The sequence below is a fragment of the Mytilus californianus genome, unplaced genomic scaffold, assembly GCF_021869535.1.
Source record: "Mytilus californianus isolate M0D057914Y unplaced genomic scaffold, xbMytCali1.0.p SCAF_9, whole genome shotgun sequence".
Classification (NCBI taxonomy): Eukaryota; Metazoa; Mollusca; class Bivalvia; order Mytilida; family Mytilidae; genus Mytilus; species Mytilus californianus.
In genome coordinates, this window is record NW_026262745.1 from 88,863,773 (window position 1) to 88,882,541 (window position 18,769).

An 18,769-nucleotide genomic window follows, 5' to 3' on the forward strand; every position below is an offset into this window, starting at 1 on the left:
CATGTTTGCTTTGTTTTCAAAGTTCGTATAATCTAGATTTGTTCAATATTACCTATAATATTCCTTTGATGACATTTGTTTTTCTAGTTGCTTGCATTCAAGTCATTCATTTGTACTCTAGTGTATAAGTGTCTCATTAGGTATCATATGCCATATCTGTATTGTCACATTAAATGCTAGTTTATGAATTACAGTAAGAGGTATCAATCAATATGCATATAGGGCTATTGAAAATAGTAAATATTGAACATTTAAAAAAAAAGTATAAGGTACGATTGCTTCGGAGATGTTCAATTTTTTTTATGGTATTTTTTGTAAAAATATTTCAAAATCAACACATTTCATGTGTTTAAGTTAGTTTTCATAGGTTACCAGAAGTACTATTAAGGTTCATCGGGTTTCTGGTTTATGGATGTTTATAGATACAATTTTGTATTCATACAAAGCATTCGTTGTCCTGTTTCAAACTCTGTCATGTACTCTAATATGAACGTGAAAATGACGGCTACAGATAAAGGTTAGAATTTTATCATCTTGTTCTTTTCTCATGATTCGCAAATTTTTTAACATGACAATGCTGTTCTTTTAAGCTGTTCAAAATTAAAGTGACGGTCTTATTCGGAAAGTAATACACTTCATCGTTGTAAATATTGTTCTGGTCAAAATATATATCCCGACATAACTCAGAACTTCAGAACACTTGCGGAACAACACGTAACTATATAGGAAATATCATTTTTGTTAACAACACGTTGTAAGTAGGACATAAGTTCCACATTATCTTTCATTATATCGGTTTAAATCAATAAACGAAAACATTGTTCAAACATTTTAAATACGACATTATTTTTTTAAACTATGTCTGTCAGACAAAGACATTAACTGTGCATTACTTACAGCTTCATAATTTGATGTGAGAGTTACCACAACTGTCACTTTCTTTCCTAATCATGATTAAACTTTATATTGAGTCTTAACAATCAATGTTTGACCACAAACATAATATAAATTTAATACTAGTTTAATCACGATACATCTAAATCAGGAAATGGTTATATGAACCCTGCCAGATGAACATATTCATCTGACAATCATTCCATGCCAAATATATAAAGTCTCAAATTGGATATAAATTTGTGAGGCAGGCGTGCCCAAAGCAAATAATGTCCAGTGAACTTCATCCGATGGGTATGCAAATATTTCACTCATCGCTTTCACAAACTATAGTCGACCTACTGCCGATATTACATTTGTGAGACTTACCTAATTTCAGAACTTAAATTTGACCACTGAAACTTAAACTTGATTAAACGGTCAAAAACCCATACATACAGACATGTATATCTGCATATTATTTCTTAAACTAAACATAGTTGACTACTGCAACTAGTATCTGAGAAAAGGACCTAGTCATGCAACCATTCAATTGATTTATTAACCATGAACTTACAATCAAAGACTGATGAACCCTTAATTTAACAATCACCCATACACAAAAATAGTTTGTCGTCTCTTATAGAATCGGAGAAAGATCTTTTCATGAAATCTGAACATTGACCAATGAACCATAACAATGGTCTGTCAACTGCTATATGAAAATAAAAATTGTTAAGTCCATTCCACCAACCAATAATAAATTTTCTATAAAGACCAGCTGGTATATTTTTTACTGTTCTTGTTATGTACACGTACACTTTATTTTTTTAACATGTTGATATTATGATATTTTGGCTTCGCCATATATTGAGTAAGTATTTATATTTCATTGATAATTATAACCAGAAGTTAGTGTGTATTGTCTTTCATCGCTTCCTGGCATTTTTAATTTCAAAGAATTTGGAGGACTCAGGTAAATTCTTTTACGTTTCTAATTTGTTCTAATCCGATTTGAATCAGACCTTTGTTCTGTCAGATTTGCTTGTCGCTCATAAATTCGCTCGTAAAGACAAAAGTTTTGTTAAATTTCAAATCATTAGGAATGCTCGAAAGTACAGATTTGGAAGGCAGCGCTGTGCAAATATGTCAAAAAGGCAACAACCCGACCTAAGAGCAGATCCCGAGGTCACCAATGGCACACATTTGGAAAGAGTATCAACGTCTAATTACTTGCGTTTTGCCTAGTATTATAAATGGCGTTCTATATTTCCTATTTAATCATGTTTGCTTTGTTTTCAAAGTTCGTATAATCTAGATTTGTCCAATATTACCTATAATATTCCTTTGATGACATTTGTTTTTCTAGTTGCTTGCATTCAAGTCATTCATTTGTACTCTAGTGTATAAGTGTCTCATTAGGTATCATATGCCATATCTGTATTGTCACATTAAATGCTAGTTTATGAATTACAGTAAGAGGTATCAATCAATATGCATATAGGGCTATTGAAAATAGTAAATATTGAACATTTAAAAAAAAGTATAAGGTACGATTGCTTCGGAGATGTTCAATTTTTTTTATGGTATTTTTTGTAAAAATATTTCAAAATCAACACATTTCATGTGTTTAAGTTAGTTTTCATAGGTTACCAGAAGTACTATTAAGGTTCATCGGGTTTCTGGTTTATGGATGTTTATAGATACAATTTTGTATTCATACAAAGCATTCGTTGTCCTGTTTCAAACTCTGTCATGTACTCTAATATGAACGTGAAAATGACGGCTACAGATAAAGGTTAGAATTTTATCATCTTGTTCTTTTCTCATGATTCGCAAATTTTTTAACATGATGACAATGCTGTTCTTTTAAGCTGTTCAAAATTAAAGTGACGGTCTTATTCGGAAAGTAATACACTTCATCGTTGTAAATATTGTTCTGGTCAAAATATATATCCCGACATAACTCAGAACTTCAGAACACTTGCGGAACAACACGTAACTATATAGGAAATATCATTTTTGTTAACAACACGTTGTAAGTAGGACATAAGTTCCACATTATCTTTCATTATATCGGTTTAAATCAATAAACGAAAACATTGTTCAAACATTTTAAATACGACATTATTTTTTTAAACTATGTCTGTCAGACAAAGACATTAACTGTGCATTACTTACAGCTTCATAATTTGATGTGAGAGTTACCACAACTGTCACTTTCTTTCCTAATCATGATTAAACTTTATATTGAGTCTTAACAATCAATGTTTGACCACAAACATAATATAAATTTAATACTAGTTTAATCACGATACATCTAAATCAGGAAATGGTTATATGAACCCTGCCAGATGAACATATTCATCTGACAATCATTCCATGCCAAATATATAAAGTCTCAAATTGGATATAAATTTGTGAGGCAGGCGTGCCCAAAGCAAATAATGTCCAGTGAACTTCATCCGATGGGTATGCAAATATTTCACTCATCGCTTTAACAAACTATAGTCGACCTACTGCCGATATTACATTTGTGAGACTTACCTAATTTCAGAACTTAAATTTGACCGCTGAAACTTAAACTTGATTAAACGGTCAAAAACCCATACATACAGACATATATATCTGCATATTATTTCTTAAACTAAACATAGTTGACTACTGCAACTAGTATCTGAGAAAAGGACCTAGTCATGCAACCATTCAATTGATTTATTAACCATGAACTTACAATCAAAGACTGATGAACCCTTAATTTAACAATCACCCATACACAAAAATAGTTTATCGTCTCTTATAGCATCGGAGAAAGATCTTTTCATGAAATCTGAACATTGACCAATGAACCATAACAATGGTCTGTCAACTGCTATATGAAAATAAAAATTGTTAAGTCCATTCCACCAACCAATAATAAATTTTCTATAAAGACCAGCTGGTATATTTTTTACTGTTCTTGTTATGTACACGTACACTTTATTTTTTTAACATGTTGATATTATGATATTTTGGCTTCGCCATATATTGAGTAAGTATTTATATTTCATTGATAATTATAACCAGAAGTTAGTGTGTATTGTCTTTCATCGCTTCCTGGCATTTTTAATTTCAAAGAATTTGGAGGACTCAGGTAAATTCTTTTACGTTTCTAATTTGTTCTAATCCGATTTGAATCAGACCTTTGTTCTGTCAGATTTGCTTGTCGCTCATAAATTCGCTCGTAAAGACAAAAGTTTTGTTAAATTTCAAATCATTAGGAATGCTCGAAAGTACAGATTTGGAAGGCAGCGCTGTGCAAATATGTCAAAAAGGCAACAACCCGACCTAAGAGCAGATCCCGAGGTCACCAATGGCACACATTTGGAAAGAGTATCAACGTCTAATTACTTGCGTTTTGCCTAGTATTATAAATGGCGTTCTATATTTCCTATTTAATCATGTTTACTTTGTTTTCAAAGTTCGTATAATCTAGATTTGTCCAATATTACCTATAATATTCCTTTGATGACATTTGTTTTTCTAGTTGCTTGCATTCAAGTCATTCATTTGTACTCTAGTGTATAAGTGTCTCATTAGGTATCATATGCCATATCTGTATTGTCACATTAAATGCTAGTTTATGAATTACAGTAAGAGGTATCAATCAATATGCATATAGGGCTATTGAAAATAGTAAATATTGAACATTTAAAAAAAAAAGTATAAGGTACGATTGCTTCGGAGATGTTCGATTTTTTTTATGGTATTTTTTGTAAAAATATTTCAAAATCAACACATTTCATGTGTTTAAGTTAGTTTTCATAGGTTACCAGAAGTACTATTAAGGTTCATCGGGTTTCTGGTTTATGGATGTTTATAGATACAATTTTGTATTCATACAAAGCATTCGTTGTCCTGTTTCAAACTCTGTCATGTACTCTAATATGAACGTGAAAATGACGGCTACAGATAAAGGTTAGAATTTTATCATCTGGTTCTTTTCTCATGATTCGCAAAACTTTTATCATAATGACAATGCTGTTCTTTTAAGCTGTTCACAATTAAAGTGACGGTCTTATTCGGAAAGTAATACACTTCATCGTTGTAGATATTGTTCTGGTCAAAATATATACCCCTTCATATCCATTTAGTATTATAGATATCTGCTTGATTCATTGAATGATTTGGAAAAGTAAATATAAAGGGTTTACCTTTCCAGCATTCTAATCTGAAGAACATCGGAGTGTTTTAAGTTATAAAACTATGTTGTGAACCTGTGCATATGCATGCTTAATAAGAATCAAAGGAGAACTGTTTATACAACAGTGAGACTTCAACCTTACGATAAAAATAGCAATCAAACGATTGATTGCCTATTAGAACTTTTTAGCATATTATTTTATATATGTAGACCTTGACGGATCCAATATAGCATAGCAATATGATTATATATCATGTTTATAACTCATAATTGGTAAATTCACCTGTCAAAAATAAATTTATTATTTTTTTTCCACAGCAATTGTTGAGCCATGAACCTGAGATAAAGGAGAATGGACATATGACCTTCAAAACACAAGACCGTTGTTAACTAGATGTAAAGCGACTAGATCTTCTACCTTCCGAAATATTAAGGTGTATGTATCGAATTCTACAAACAAATTCGAATGAGAAACGAAATATACATTACAATAAAATTGACGGTACCAATTTTACTGCACCAAATGCGCAGTGTGACAATTAAGGTCTCCTCGGTGTTGCTAAGGGCTTATATAATTGCAAGTCAAATAAAGGCAACAGTAGTATACCACTGTTCAAAAACCTTATACAAACACTGAAAGGTCCAATGATCAGACCATTCCTTTTATTCAGTATAGCCCTTCAGTCATTAAACTGAATTACAAGTAACGCCATTGTACAAACAAAAGCAGGATTCATGAATTTTTCAAGTGAAAAAAGTTGGAAGATTATGTTATTTTTCTGGTACATTTTTTTTAGCAGTTGAAAATGAAGAAAGAATTTCAGAAAGTGTACCCAACTCTAATCATATGAAAATTGCGCCATTTAACGTAATGGACATCTTTCGTTAATGAATAACAAGTGATATGTCCATATATTTGGAAAAAAAAAATATACCGACATCAAAGGTAATAATTGCCATATGTCTCGAAAGTGCTACAAATATCTTTATGAAGTTTTGATTAGAAACGCTTCCAATGCCACTGAAGATATTGCAACTGATTCTCCTTTCAGATTACCAAATTCCTTTCCTTATATTCTGTAGGAACTTGTTTTATGGTTTCCTGAATACTTTTGTTAAAACCATTCATTCTATATTGTTTTTTTTTGGTTTTTTTGGCAATTGTCTAATTTTTTTTAGCATAACATTTATCTAATTCAAGGTATCTCTTATGGCTATGTATGCATATATACTGACTCCCGTGTACTTTTCCTATGATAGAACAGACCAAACATTTCTTATTCTTAATTCAAAAGAGCAAACACTACTGGTAGGAAACTTTAGGGTACTGTGAACTAGTTAGTTTATTCACTAAAATAGATGACTTCGCCTTAATCAAGACGTTTTATTTTCATGAACAACATCAACATCAAAATAAATCACGTTTATTTTAATTATTAATTATATCAAGTTTTACATTTCAAATTATTTACATACAATGCAAGGAAAACACTGATAACCGACTAGGGCCGTTTAAGTCCATTGAGCTACAGGAATATAAAGGTTTGAAAAAAAATTGATACACAAATAGATTTAAATGACCCCATAAGATACTACATTTGTTCAAAAGTCACAACAGAATATTGATCAAATTGTGATGTACTTTCGTTTATGTTATACGATATTTTTTAATCATGTCTAGTCATCAAAAAACATATTGTATTAAAACTGAGGATTTCAACTAGCTTTGCATAACCTTGTTAACGTAACAAATTTATTTTTTTTCAGTGTGTATTCCAATATACTTATTTCTGTCATATCATTATATGGAAAGCTTTTGCTTATCGTATATATGAAATATATGAATAACTTGTTGTTTATTATTTGACCCTAATCTAAAGTTTTTTTTTTGCCATTACAAATGTATATTATGTATTTGATGAACACTACTTCGTCTATTAAGATAAACAGCTGCAGTGTCATGCCTCAATAATTTCAAGCAGGTCTGTCTTGTAGGTGTTACCTCTCTCTCTATATTGTAAACCACATTTCATATCTAAAAAAGATAAAACAGGCATTTCTTTTATTATAGTGTCAGCAATAATTAAATACGCATAAACGTTAATATACTAGTATGATGATCTTGTTGTTAAGAAATCTGAAATTCAGCTTTCTTTCTGATCTATGTACAAAATGCAGCAAAAGCAAAATTATATACCATCAACTAGTCGATTATTTGTATTTCTAGACGATGACAGGGGCTGGGAGGTTTTGACCTGGTAAAGTTGATTTTGGATGGCTTGGTTTGATTTTCGATGCGTTTGTGATATTGGTAAACATTTTTTTTTAATGGCATCATGTTCAATACTTGTGCAGATAATTTGTTAAAAAACCTGAATTATTTCAATATCTAATTGGTATGCAAAGTGTTCTATGAACCGTCTTCTGAAAATAAAAATTATGAATTTAAAGATAACAAGATAAGGTAAAGTCCATTTCACCATTCCATATATTGTTTTCCCTTTATGACTAACAATTGTTCAAATAAATGAGTTAAGTTTGTAATATCTTTTCAGCGAAAATAGCGAGAATAGCTGCATCACTTGTTGTAACTATACAGTGTAAGTATATGATTAATTTTCTACCTCCATCATGCTCAATGGCCTGCACAAACTTATATGAAAGTATTAAGTAAACGACATCGATGTATTTCTATGACAAAGAAAAGGTCGTTGTTCACCTTTTTAAGAAACATATTTTCCTTTGCTACATGTATACATGTACACAATGTATATCAAGGGTCAGAAGTGTTCCATTAATTAACAATTGTTCCATATATTTCATACTAAATTAACATTCTACTTTAGTTATTTATTGTCCCAATTTAATGCTTCCTATTCAATGCAGAGGTGTCTGCAGTTTTTTACAATAAATGCAAAAAAAAAAAAACTATGTATGATTTACACTTTTAAAAACATAGATATAGAAAGATGTGGTATGAGTGCAAATGAGACAACTCTCCATCCAAGTAACAATTTATAAAAGTAAACGTTAAAAAACAAATATGAAAAACTCCACAAAAACTCATATGGCTGAAAAGGAACACAATAATTCACATATTTTAATTTTAATGATAATTTCTCTGTAAACATTTATGAGTTTAACAATAGAAATTGCATACAAATCTGACCTCAAACTTGTTTTAAACAATGTTCAAAAAAGTGTTTCATACATAATATATAAGGTAATTTCCGAACGGTGAAACGCTTTTGACCAATGACTGTTTCTTGAAAAATCGTTCATTAAATTACTTGTTTATGAAAACTAACATGGTATATTGTGAACTGTATAATGAAAAATGGTTTAAATTCACTGATGTGTAAAAAAAACTTGTCTTAGATGCATAATGTTTTTGTATTAGTTGTTATTAGCTTTGAACTAGCTGTCAGTAACTGCGAGTACTATCCGATCTATACTTAGTGTCTTTTTGTTGCAGGGGTGAATAAGTACCCTGTCACGTCCACTCCGTGTTTTTGTTAGATGTGTCCCTGCTTTATATCGATCTGACGAGTTTAACTGAGTTTTATAGTTTGTTCGTATTATGTTGTACAGTTACACCACTAGCTCAGGTGAGGGGAGTGTTGACGCGCCTTCCAACAAGTTTAATCCTGCAACATTCTGTATGTGCCTGTCCCAAGTCAGGAGCCTGTAATTCAGTGGTTGTAGTTTGTTGCTGTACATCATATTTGTTTTTCGTTCATTATTTTTTTACATTAATCAGGCCGTAAGTTTTTTTGTTTGAATTGTTATTACATTTGGCATTTCGGGGACTTTTATAGCTGACTATGTGGTATCGGTTTAACTCATTCTTGAATGTATTACTTTGACCTATAGTTGTTAATTTCAACTGGCACTGCTAAAGGAAACGAAAACAACTTATTTGATACAACAGAAAGCAAATCACGTAGACACAAACTTAAAATAACTTACCTTACAGATCTCACAGTCTCTGAAATATCGTATAATACTGTTACACAAAAATACATGTCATTTACATTAATCATTAAGGCTCGGGCAACGCAGACATGAATATTCATAATTGTTCACTGAAGGATAAGTTGTTGTCGTATGCCTTGTGTTTCAAATGTTCTTTGATATTTGAAGGAGGAAGCACATAGTTTGCAACCTGTTATTGCTTGATCCTTACTCTAAATTTTTTTTAAAAAAGCTGAATAGTTTTAATAAAACTAAAGTAGATAGAGCAAGGTCAAAATTTAGACTTTCTAATTATTACTTAATTTGTTTCTATACTAAACCATATAATCTTAAATTATTATTTGCTTCTCATTATTTTCAATAGTCAAATCTAAAAGTGTCTGATTAATTTTGAACAGTGTGTCTTAAACAGGGCCTATAATGACATGAACAAAATCAAGATGTATAGTTGAGAGGCTCAGTGTTTTCATAACCGAGTTCAGTGGTCACTATTTAATTGAGATAACAGACAAAATATCGCTGACTTTCTTGTATGCTTTATCGGTTTTTATCTTAAATTTTGTAATATTGAAGAAAAAACACCGTCTCATGTAACCTTTGTTATGAAAAACTTGTTTCTATTTCGAAATTTCATATTTGATCAAATGTGAGGGTTAAAATTTTGCATGACCGATGGTTTATAGTTGGTGATGTCTTGATGGTTAGATGAAAGTCAATTACTAATCCGCTTTTTCGTGATGTCAAGTCGTTTGATATAACTTATTAACGTAATTTATAGTAGTATCACGATTGTCGTATGTGGAGTAGAACTTGCTCACCCTACCTGATCACGTGAGATCATCACCGGTTTTTTACGGAGTTCGTGTAGCTCCGTTTTTATTTTTTTCTTTGTTGTGCTTTGAGATTGTTTTTTGTGTTTTGGTCCATTCCTTTGTTTTTGCCATTGCGTTGCCAGTTTCTTTTTTACTTATGAGTTTGAATGATCCTGTGGTATCTTTCGCCTCTCTTTTAATGTTTATACATACAAACTTACAACTCGTCTCCATAGCCCCTGCAAAAAACATAACCATGACAAAGCCATTCATGGAACAAATTATCATTATTGTCGAATTTATGAATTTGGAGGCTCTTCTTTACTTTTGTGGGAATGTGGTCGCGGCTGTTCATTGAAATGTTTAGAAATGTTTATTTTTTTTGACGAAATCGACATTTCGAAATTAAAACCTGTCAGCTAGTATGCAACATCATATTGTTAGTATGCGCATGTGTAGTATCAAAACAAAAACATCGGTAATGGAGATAACTGTTCGAGTATACTCATCTGTTAAGCAACTACAGCATACGTGTTAGATGTTCGGTTAATTTTGCACAGACAATTTATACAGAGAATGGTTGTATTTAAAATGTTTCCTACATCGTATAAACAATATTGTTTAAGATTTAGTATTACAAAAAAAAAATATGTTGAACATCAACCAACGATCTTTCATAATTAACGGAAAGGTAATCCATATGTCAAGCTCTTTATGATCAACATTAAACCTTTAGAGAACAAACAAAAAAGTCAGTTTTGGTTTAATATTGTAAAAAAAAACCCAAAACATCGCTGATGTATCATTGGCTTGCTAGTCATTCGTTCAACCTTATTTGGATCCGTATTTATAAGATTTTCAAGTTGACTCTTAGCTGGATTTCTGTTACTTATGTGCCAAAGATGTCCAGTTATTGTAAAGAAATGAGTCTCAACATTGAGAAGTGAAACAAAAGAGCCAACAGGAAGAGACATTTCGTTTACTGATTCGGCTCACAAAAGAAAATAGTTCTTAAACAGACAAAACGATGATTAACATGATCATCATATCTACAACAGGAAATCATGCCTAGAAAAATCGTCTTTATATGATTACACGTTTTTTGTCCTTCTTGTTGATATTGAGTCGTGTGACCTTCGGTAGTCTTCGGAGGTCATCACGATGGGTAATTAAAATACAAACGAAATAGTGATACATTATAACGTGTTCATATATTAATTATTGATTCTGTTGGACGTTTGTAATTGGATATACGTCTTAGCATTTTATAAATCAAATATGACAATTTTAGCAAATTGGTTAACATAAATTAGACAGTTAATTCCGCTTTAATGTGTAGACAATCTCAGCAATAACGTTTTCAAATAGAATTTCAAAAAGATTGACCCATAACATAATAACTTTCTTTCTTCAGAGGATGAACTTTAAATTTACAAAATAATGTTTCAATAGTATTTTTATTTTGATGTGTTTGCAGTTAGCAAACACTTATTTTAGTTATTTTAAACCACGAGTCATAACCTATATATAGGTTTTCGATTAAAATTTCGTACAAGCGCTTTAATTTTCCTCAAAATAAACTGCAGTGTCATAGCTGATCAAGATGCTTAAAGATTATTAAATTTTATATTTGATTACAAAGAGGCATTTTATTGTTTAAAATGATAGTTAAGGTTCATAAAACTGACTTGAAATACAAAATTGTTGGACACTAAAACCGATTTCACCGCAGCCTTGTTTTATATGGAACGACAACAACCAAATGTGAGGTACCTGTCTGACTTTGGTAATAAAATGAATCACTTCAGTTTTCATTTATAAACCACTATCATGAATGTGCGTTTAGGATTTGTAGTTTTCTTAAGAGCATTAAATCATGTGTGTCTTGCTCTAAATATACCCAAATAGCACATTTGTATGGTAAGCTCTATAACATTAGAAATAGAATAAATACACATATACATAACATGTTTTTCTGTAAATGTGCATTACTCAATGATAACATTTTCTTGTGAGTGTGCTTTTCGCACTAAAAACATCAAATTTGTATGTATCATTGAAACAAAATCTTATTTAACAATTCATCTCTCTGATTATTACAATATCAACATTGAATATTTACGATGTTGAAATATTGCCTTTTGTACATGTACTAGTACATATTTTTATTTTCCTTTCCTTTTTATTCTTCGGAAATTCATGAACGGTCGTTCGAATTATATGTATCCGTATTATGTATAATGTTTTACAATGCAATCCTATTTTGTTATCGTGTTGTATTGTATTGTATTTGACAATGGGTAATGACATGGTAGCGTACATATTAATAATATGACTGTTTTATCGCAAGACTAGTTTGGGTTGTTTGCGAAAAACAGTTTACCGGTGTTGTTTTTCCTTAAAAGATATGCTGGCAGAATTAATAAAGATGATTTCAAGATTTCAACTATGTATTCGCAACTTAAACAGAACTTGTAGTAGTTTAATTGCTTTCTACATATTGCTATTATGTATATCAATAACATGTGGTGACATTGAACCGAACCTGGGTCCTGAACTGCCAACGTGTAAAGTTTTTGAGTTATCCTTCTTTGAGTGCTACCTGGATTTAAATCTTAGTGATTTATAAATAGAACAAAAGTAATCAAGTTTGACAAATAGGTAGTGTGAAGGTGAGAAACTGGTTAGGCAGGTTAATTTAGAAACACTAGTCTTGAGATAGGGTGTTGTCAGTATAACACCTGGACAGTGTTGAAGTCAGATGTTGAGAACTGACTGGAATTTGGAGTTGGAGTTTGACTATTGTCAGGGCAGATATTATATCAGAAATGATCAGTTCAGGATAATTCATTAATATTTTGTCCATCAGGACAATAAAGAACTCCAAGGTAGGTTTTGTCACACAAACACACCATGCCTCGCCCTCATGTCTTCTGTTTCAAATATTCGCACGATATATCAAATTTTGTTTGTCATATTGTAATTATAGCGCGCACGGTTGTCAAATAATTATGTTTATTCGGGATTAAATCGGTCCGTTATTTAAAATTGTGTTTTGTTTCTTTCCCAGGGGACTTATTGAGTTATGGAAGTATTTTAGACCATTAAAAGAAAGGAGTGATAAGTAAAATGAGACAATTTCCTATATATAAAGTTGAATCTCAGATGAGGATAAATATATACTGTGTGTATTGTTAACATTTGATAGTTTAAATGGAACAGATAGTTTTCAAGTAATAAGTATTACAACAACCTGAATGTCTGTGCTAAATAGTCCGTCAGTGAATTTGTTTTGGGACAATTACAATTTAAAAGATAGCAGAAACTTGTTTGACAGTTTGTCCCAGAGACTGAAATATTTAACGTTATGTTGTCAAAGTATTGGTTTTTCAATATTTGTCTAAAGTTAGTTAAAAGTTGTCAGACAGTAAATTTGAACAGTATAATAATTCGGATCAAATGAGAACAACCTTTGAGATTTCTGGATTGATATAGACTTGTGATTTATGGACTGTGATGGACTCATTTATTTATTTACTTTTAATTTTAACTTTTAGTTATGTGTATTTAGTTCCGTGTATTTGTCATTGTCTATGTGAGATAGAAGAGAGGTCGTGGAGAGGTTGTTTCATATGTGTATATTTATGTTTTGTGTTTGTCTTGTGGTTATGGTATTATTAAATGCAAATTTTTATTTAGTTTTGCTTGACGCCCAATTGACATATCTATTTGATTGTCCCTTACTAAAAGAACCCAGAAGTGAAAATTTCACTTCTTTACATTTGGCATCCACAATGGGATCTGTCAGTAGGGTTTATACTAGTTGACTGAAATTCAACTTTGTCATGGACATGCCTTAGTGGATGTCTGAGTTAGTAGAAAAAGGGGGGTCTGTTACAAATTGTCTGACCCTGTGGAAGGAAATACAAGCGACGGAGCGCGAAGAGCGTGCAGCAGATCGTGATTTGAAACGTGCAGAGATGGAAAGAGAAATACGCATGCGTGAACTTGAGATTAATGAGAAAGAGATAGCGGTGCAACAAGCTCTAGGTATTGCAGCACCTGTTACTAGCAAAGGAGATCAGAAATATAGTAAGTTACCAAAATTTATTGAAGGTCAAGACCCAGATGTATTTTTGAAGTCTTTTGAGAAACTAGCAGCCTTGCATAAATGGGCAAATTCTGAATGGCCAGTTCGTATTGTGCCATTATTGAGTGGTAAGGCATTAGAGGCATACTCTCGTTTAAGTGATGCTGATGGTGGTAATTATGACAAGATTAAAGATGCAATTCTAAAAAGGTATGAGTTAACTGCAGAAGCCTACCGGAAAAAAATTTATGTCTGCTATTCAGGAAAAAGACGAATCATTTAGAGAATTCAGGGTTAAGCTAGAAAAGTATTTAGAACATTGGTGTGAACGTGAGAGTGTTGGTAACAGTCATGAAAAACTGTTGGATTTGATGTTGCTTGAGCAATTACTCCAAACTTGTAGTACGGATTTAAGGCTTTGGGTTAATGAACACAAGCCTAAATCTGCTCATGAAGTTGTTGATTTAGCTGAATCCTATCAAGTGGCTCACAAGATTGAGAGTCTTGTATCAGATGGTGCTTTCAAGATGAAACCTCAATCAGGTAATAATGGTGGTCAAACCAGAGGCTTACAGAAGGATCTAGGAAAGGGTAAGGATTTCAGTAAACCTAAAACTTGTTACATTTGTCATAAACAAGGACATTTAAGTTATGATTGCACTGAAAAGAAAAGTACGGAAAAAGTTAAGAATGAAGATGAGTAATCAGCGATTATTATGTTGGAGTCTGAAACTACAGGAATTAAAATTTAGAAATTCGTATGTGCCTGGTAAGTTGAACATTGTGGCAGATGCGTTGTCCAGGTTGGAGGAATAGAAGTCCCCTGAAATACTCCAGGTAGTGTGTATAGTTGTATATATGTTTATGCATGTTGTTCTTGGCAGTTATAAGATTCTGTCTAAATGATGTAGACAGGTAGGTCATTTTGTATCGAGTATGAGAGAGTGTTTGGTATGGACAAAAATGGTATTTTGTCTCCTTAGTGGGGAGGATTGTAAAGTTTTTGAGTTATCCGTCTTTGAGTGTTACCTGGATTTAAATCTTAGTGATTTATAAATATAACAAAAGTAATCTAGTTTGACAAACAGGTAATGTGAAGGTGAGAAACTGGTTAGGCAGGTTAATTTAGAAACACTAGTCTTGAGATAGGGTGTTGTCAGTATAACACCTGGACAGTGTTGAAGTCAGATGTTGAGAACTGACTGGAATTTGGAGTTGGAGTTTGACTATTGTCAGGGCAGATATTATATCAGGAATGATCAGTTCAGGATAATTCATTAATATTTTGTCCATCAGGACAATAAAGAACTCTCAGGTAGGTTTTGTCACACAAACACACCATGCCTCGCCCTTATGTCTTCTGTTTCAAATATTCGTACGATATATCAAATTTTGTTTGTCATATTGTAATTATGGCGCGCACGGTTGTCAAATAATTATGTTTATTCGGGATTAAATCGGTCCGTTATTTAAAATTGTGTTTTGTTTCTTTCCCAGGGGACTTGTTGAGTTATGGAAGTATTTTAGACCATTAAAAGAAAGGAGTGATAAGTAAAATGAGACAATTTCCTTTATATAAAGTTGAATCTCAGATGAGGATAAATATATACTGTGTGTATTGTTAACATTTGATAGTTTAAATGGAACAGATAGATTTCAAGTAATAAGTATTACAACAACCTGAATGTCTGTGCTAAATAGTCCGTCAGTGAATTTGTTTTTGGACGATTACAATTTAAAAGATAGCAGAAACTTGTTTGACAGTTTGTCCCAGAGACTGAAATATTTAACGTTATGTTGTCAAAGTATTGGTTTTTCAATATTTGTCTAAAGTTAGTTAAAAGTTGTCAGACAGTAAGTTTGAACAGTATAATAATTCGGATCAAATGAGAACAACCTTTGAGATTTCTGGATTGATATAGACTTGTGATTTATGGACTGTGATGGACTCATTTATTTATTTACTTTTAATTTTAACTTTTAGTTATGTGTATTTAGTTCCGTGTATTTGTCATTGCCTATGTGAGATAGAAGAGAGGTCGTGGAGAGGTTGTTTCATATGTGTATATTTATGTTTTGTGTTTGTCTTGTGGTTGTGGTATTATTAAATGCAAATTTTTATTTAGTTTTGCTTGACGCCCAATTGACAGATCTATTTGATTGTCCCCTTACTAAAAAAACCCAGAAGTGAAAATTTCACTTCTTTCCACAACGCATACAAGAGTAATCCGAGAAAACATTGTCAATTTTCCATTGCAACATAAGAAGCCTTAGAAATAAACTGTACTATATTGCCGATATTAATGAGGATTATGATGTAGTATTTTTCATAGAAACACATTTAGACTCTTATATTACTGGTTACGATATATCTATTATGGGGTTTCAAATACCACTTCGAAAAGATAGAAATTAACATGGGGGGTGGCAGTAATATGTATTTTAAAAATTATGTTCACATAATCCGTCGACAAAATTTAGAGTACGACGATATTTGAGAGCATGTGGTTTGAGTTAAAGACCAAACTTCGATCTATTTTAATTAATATAAATTATAGGTCCGAAAGACAATCTACAGTTTATTTCTGGCAATATTTTGATCAAATGTTGAAAAACGCCTTGCATGAAAATAACTGTATAATTTGCTAAGTTATCTGAATAAAAAATTTAAGTCTGATCTACCATCAAATATAAAACATGTCATTTTCATTAATGGCCTGACTAACATAATTGACAAAGCCACGCACTTTGACACTACTTTATAGTATTTTAATTACTTAGTTTTATACCATTTTTAGATAAAGACACAATACGTATTGAAAGGTTTATAAGTTATCAATATGGAACAAACGTCACAATTGATTGCTGTTTTAGTAAAAGCCAAACATATATTAGATCTATATAGGATTATAAAAGAGGGGATTATGACTTGATGAAACAAAAATTACTTAATACTATTTGGGAAAATTTTATTTCTGATGCAAGTGATGCTACAAACTTCACTAACATTTTTATTAACATAGCATCTATGTGTATACCTACAAGGTAACTATAAGATGTGATGATAAAGTTTGGTTCGATTCAAATTTGCAACGGGAACGAAAACAATCTATTCGTTCAAGAAGTACATTTTCTGAACATAAATGTAAGCAACAAAGGAACTAAGCTGATAATTTAAAAAAGCAAGTAGCGATTTACCTGAATTTGAAGATCGCTGTCAGGATTTTCTTTCACAAATGATTGTTAGTGAACAAGATGCACTTGATATTGTTTCCACGCTTGATGCAAATCAAGCCGTGGGACAATATATAATTAGCAACAGAAAGTTACTTGGTGTTAGAAATGAAACAGTTTTTTTTTACTTTTAAATAAATCTCTTAATGATAGAAGTTTCGATGGAAAATTGCACATGTTATTCCCATATTCAAAGGTGGGGACAAATCTTGACCTTCCAACCACGGGCCTGTCTTCTTATTGTTATGTGTGAGTAAAGTATTAGAAAAATTGTTTTCAAAAATATTTTTAACCATGAACATGAAAATAAACTGTTGTATAAGTATCAACCTGGATTTATTCCAGGATATTCCACTACGCATCAATTGATTGAACTTTACAACAAAATATTATGAGGGCTCAATAATAAGCTAACTAGCATTACATTTCATGACATTGGCAAGCTTTTGATAATGTTTGGATCACGACTTTACAATACAAACTTGAAAAATATGATATAAAATGAGATTTGCTGTGTTGGCTAAAAAGCTACTTCTGTAGACGATCTCAGAAAGTCGTCTTAAAAGATTCACTTTCAAAATTTGGAAAATTAAACGCCGGTGTTCCTCAGGGTTCGGTATTAGGGCCGTTAGTGTTTTTAATATATATTGATGATATAGCTGATGGTTTTTTCTGGATTTGGGATGCTCTTTGCAGATGATACCTCAATAGGTCATACAGCCCCTAATGAATCTGTTTTAAGAAATTCAATCAGCACAGATTTGGTTTATTTAAGTGAGTGGTCAAAACGAAGGCTAGTGAAGTTTAATCCAAATAAAACAGATATTATGATATTCAGAATGAAAACTATACAAAGTAATTTTTATTTTTATTTTGATGGTGTTACATTAGAGCCAGTTCATACGCATAAGCATCTTGGTGTCATATTTTGTAGTGATTGTTAATGGAATAAGCATGTTGATAAACTGATAGAAAAAACTTCAAAGCAGCTTATTTTTTTACGAAAACTAAAATTTAGACTTAATAGGGAATATATGGAAAACATTTATGACTTTTAATCGGCCAGTTCTGGAGTATTCGTCAGAAGTCTGGGGTAACTGTGAGCAAGTAAATTCTGATCGGTTGAAAAATATCCAAATCGAGGCTGCCCGAATAGTTACGGTATTTCCAAGTTACTCTAGCCGGAACAGTATCTATGTAGAGAAGGAAAGGGAAACATTAGGCGTCAGACGAAAGGTTAAAAGAATTAGCAAGATTTATAACATTATCAATAACCAAGCGCGAGATTATTTACATGATTTGGTTCTGGATTTTATATCAGATATTGGTAATTATAATTTGCGCAACAGTTAAAATATTACTATTCCTCTAAATCGTTATCAACCTATCAACAGTCTTATTTTCCGTTATCTATTGCATTGTTGAATTCTTTGGACTGAAGTATTAGACAGATTTTTACATTTTCCTCTTTTAAACTAAATTTGCATAAACTATATTAGAAAAAAAATAATTCTTGGAGATATGATTCCTCAGGAGTTCGTTTGTATTCTGTTTTACACACAACACTGCGTAACAGATGTAGCGCTCTGCATGCTGACTTGT

General features: G+C 31.7%; 1 protein-coding gene and 1 long non-coding RNA gene across 7 annotated transcripts in view; both read right to left on the reverse strand.

Annotated features, from left to right (window-relative positions):
- LOC127716004 (transcription intermediary factor 1-alpha-like) overlaps window positions 1-18,769 on the reverse strand; it is a 431,824-nt gene that overhangs the window by 64,542 nt on the left and 348,513 nt on the right. The gene's annotated exons all lie outside the window — the stretch shown is intronic.
- On the reverse strand, window positions 6,465-10,084 carry LOC127716059 (uncharacterized). Its single transcript, XR_007988740.1, has 3 exons — window positions 10,065-10,084; window positions 9,026-9,044; window positions 6,465-7,091 (listed from the first exon to the last, which is right to left on the reverse strand). It is a non-coding gene; the product is annotated as an uncharacterized LOC127716059 (long non-coding RNA).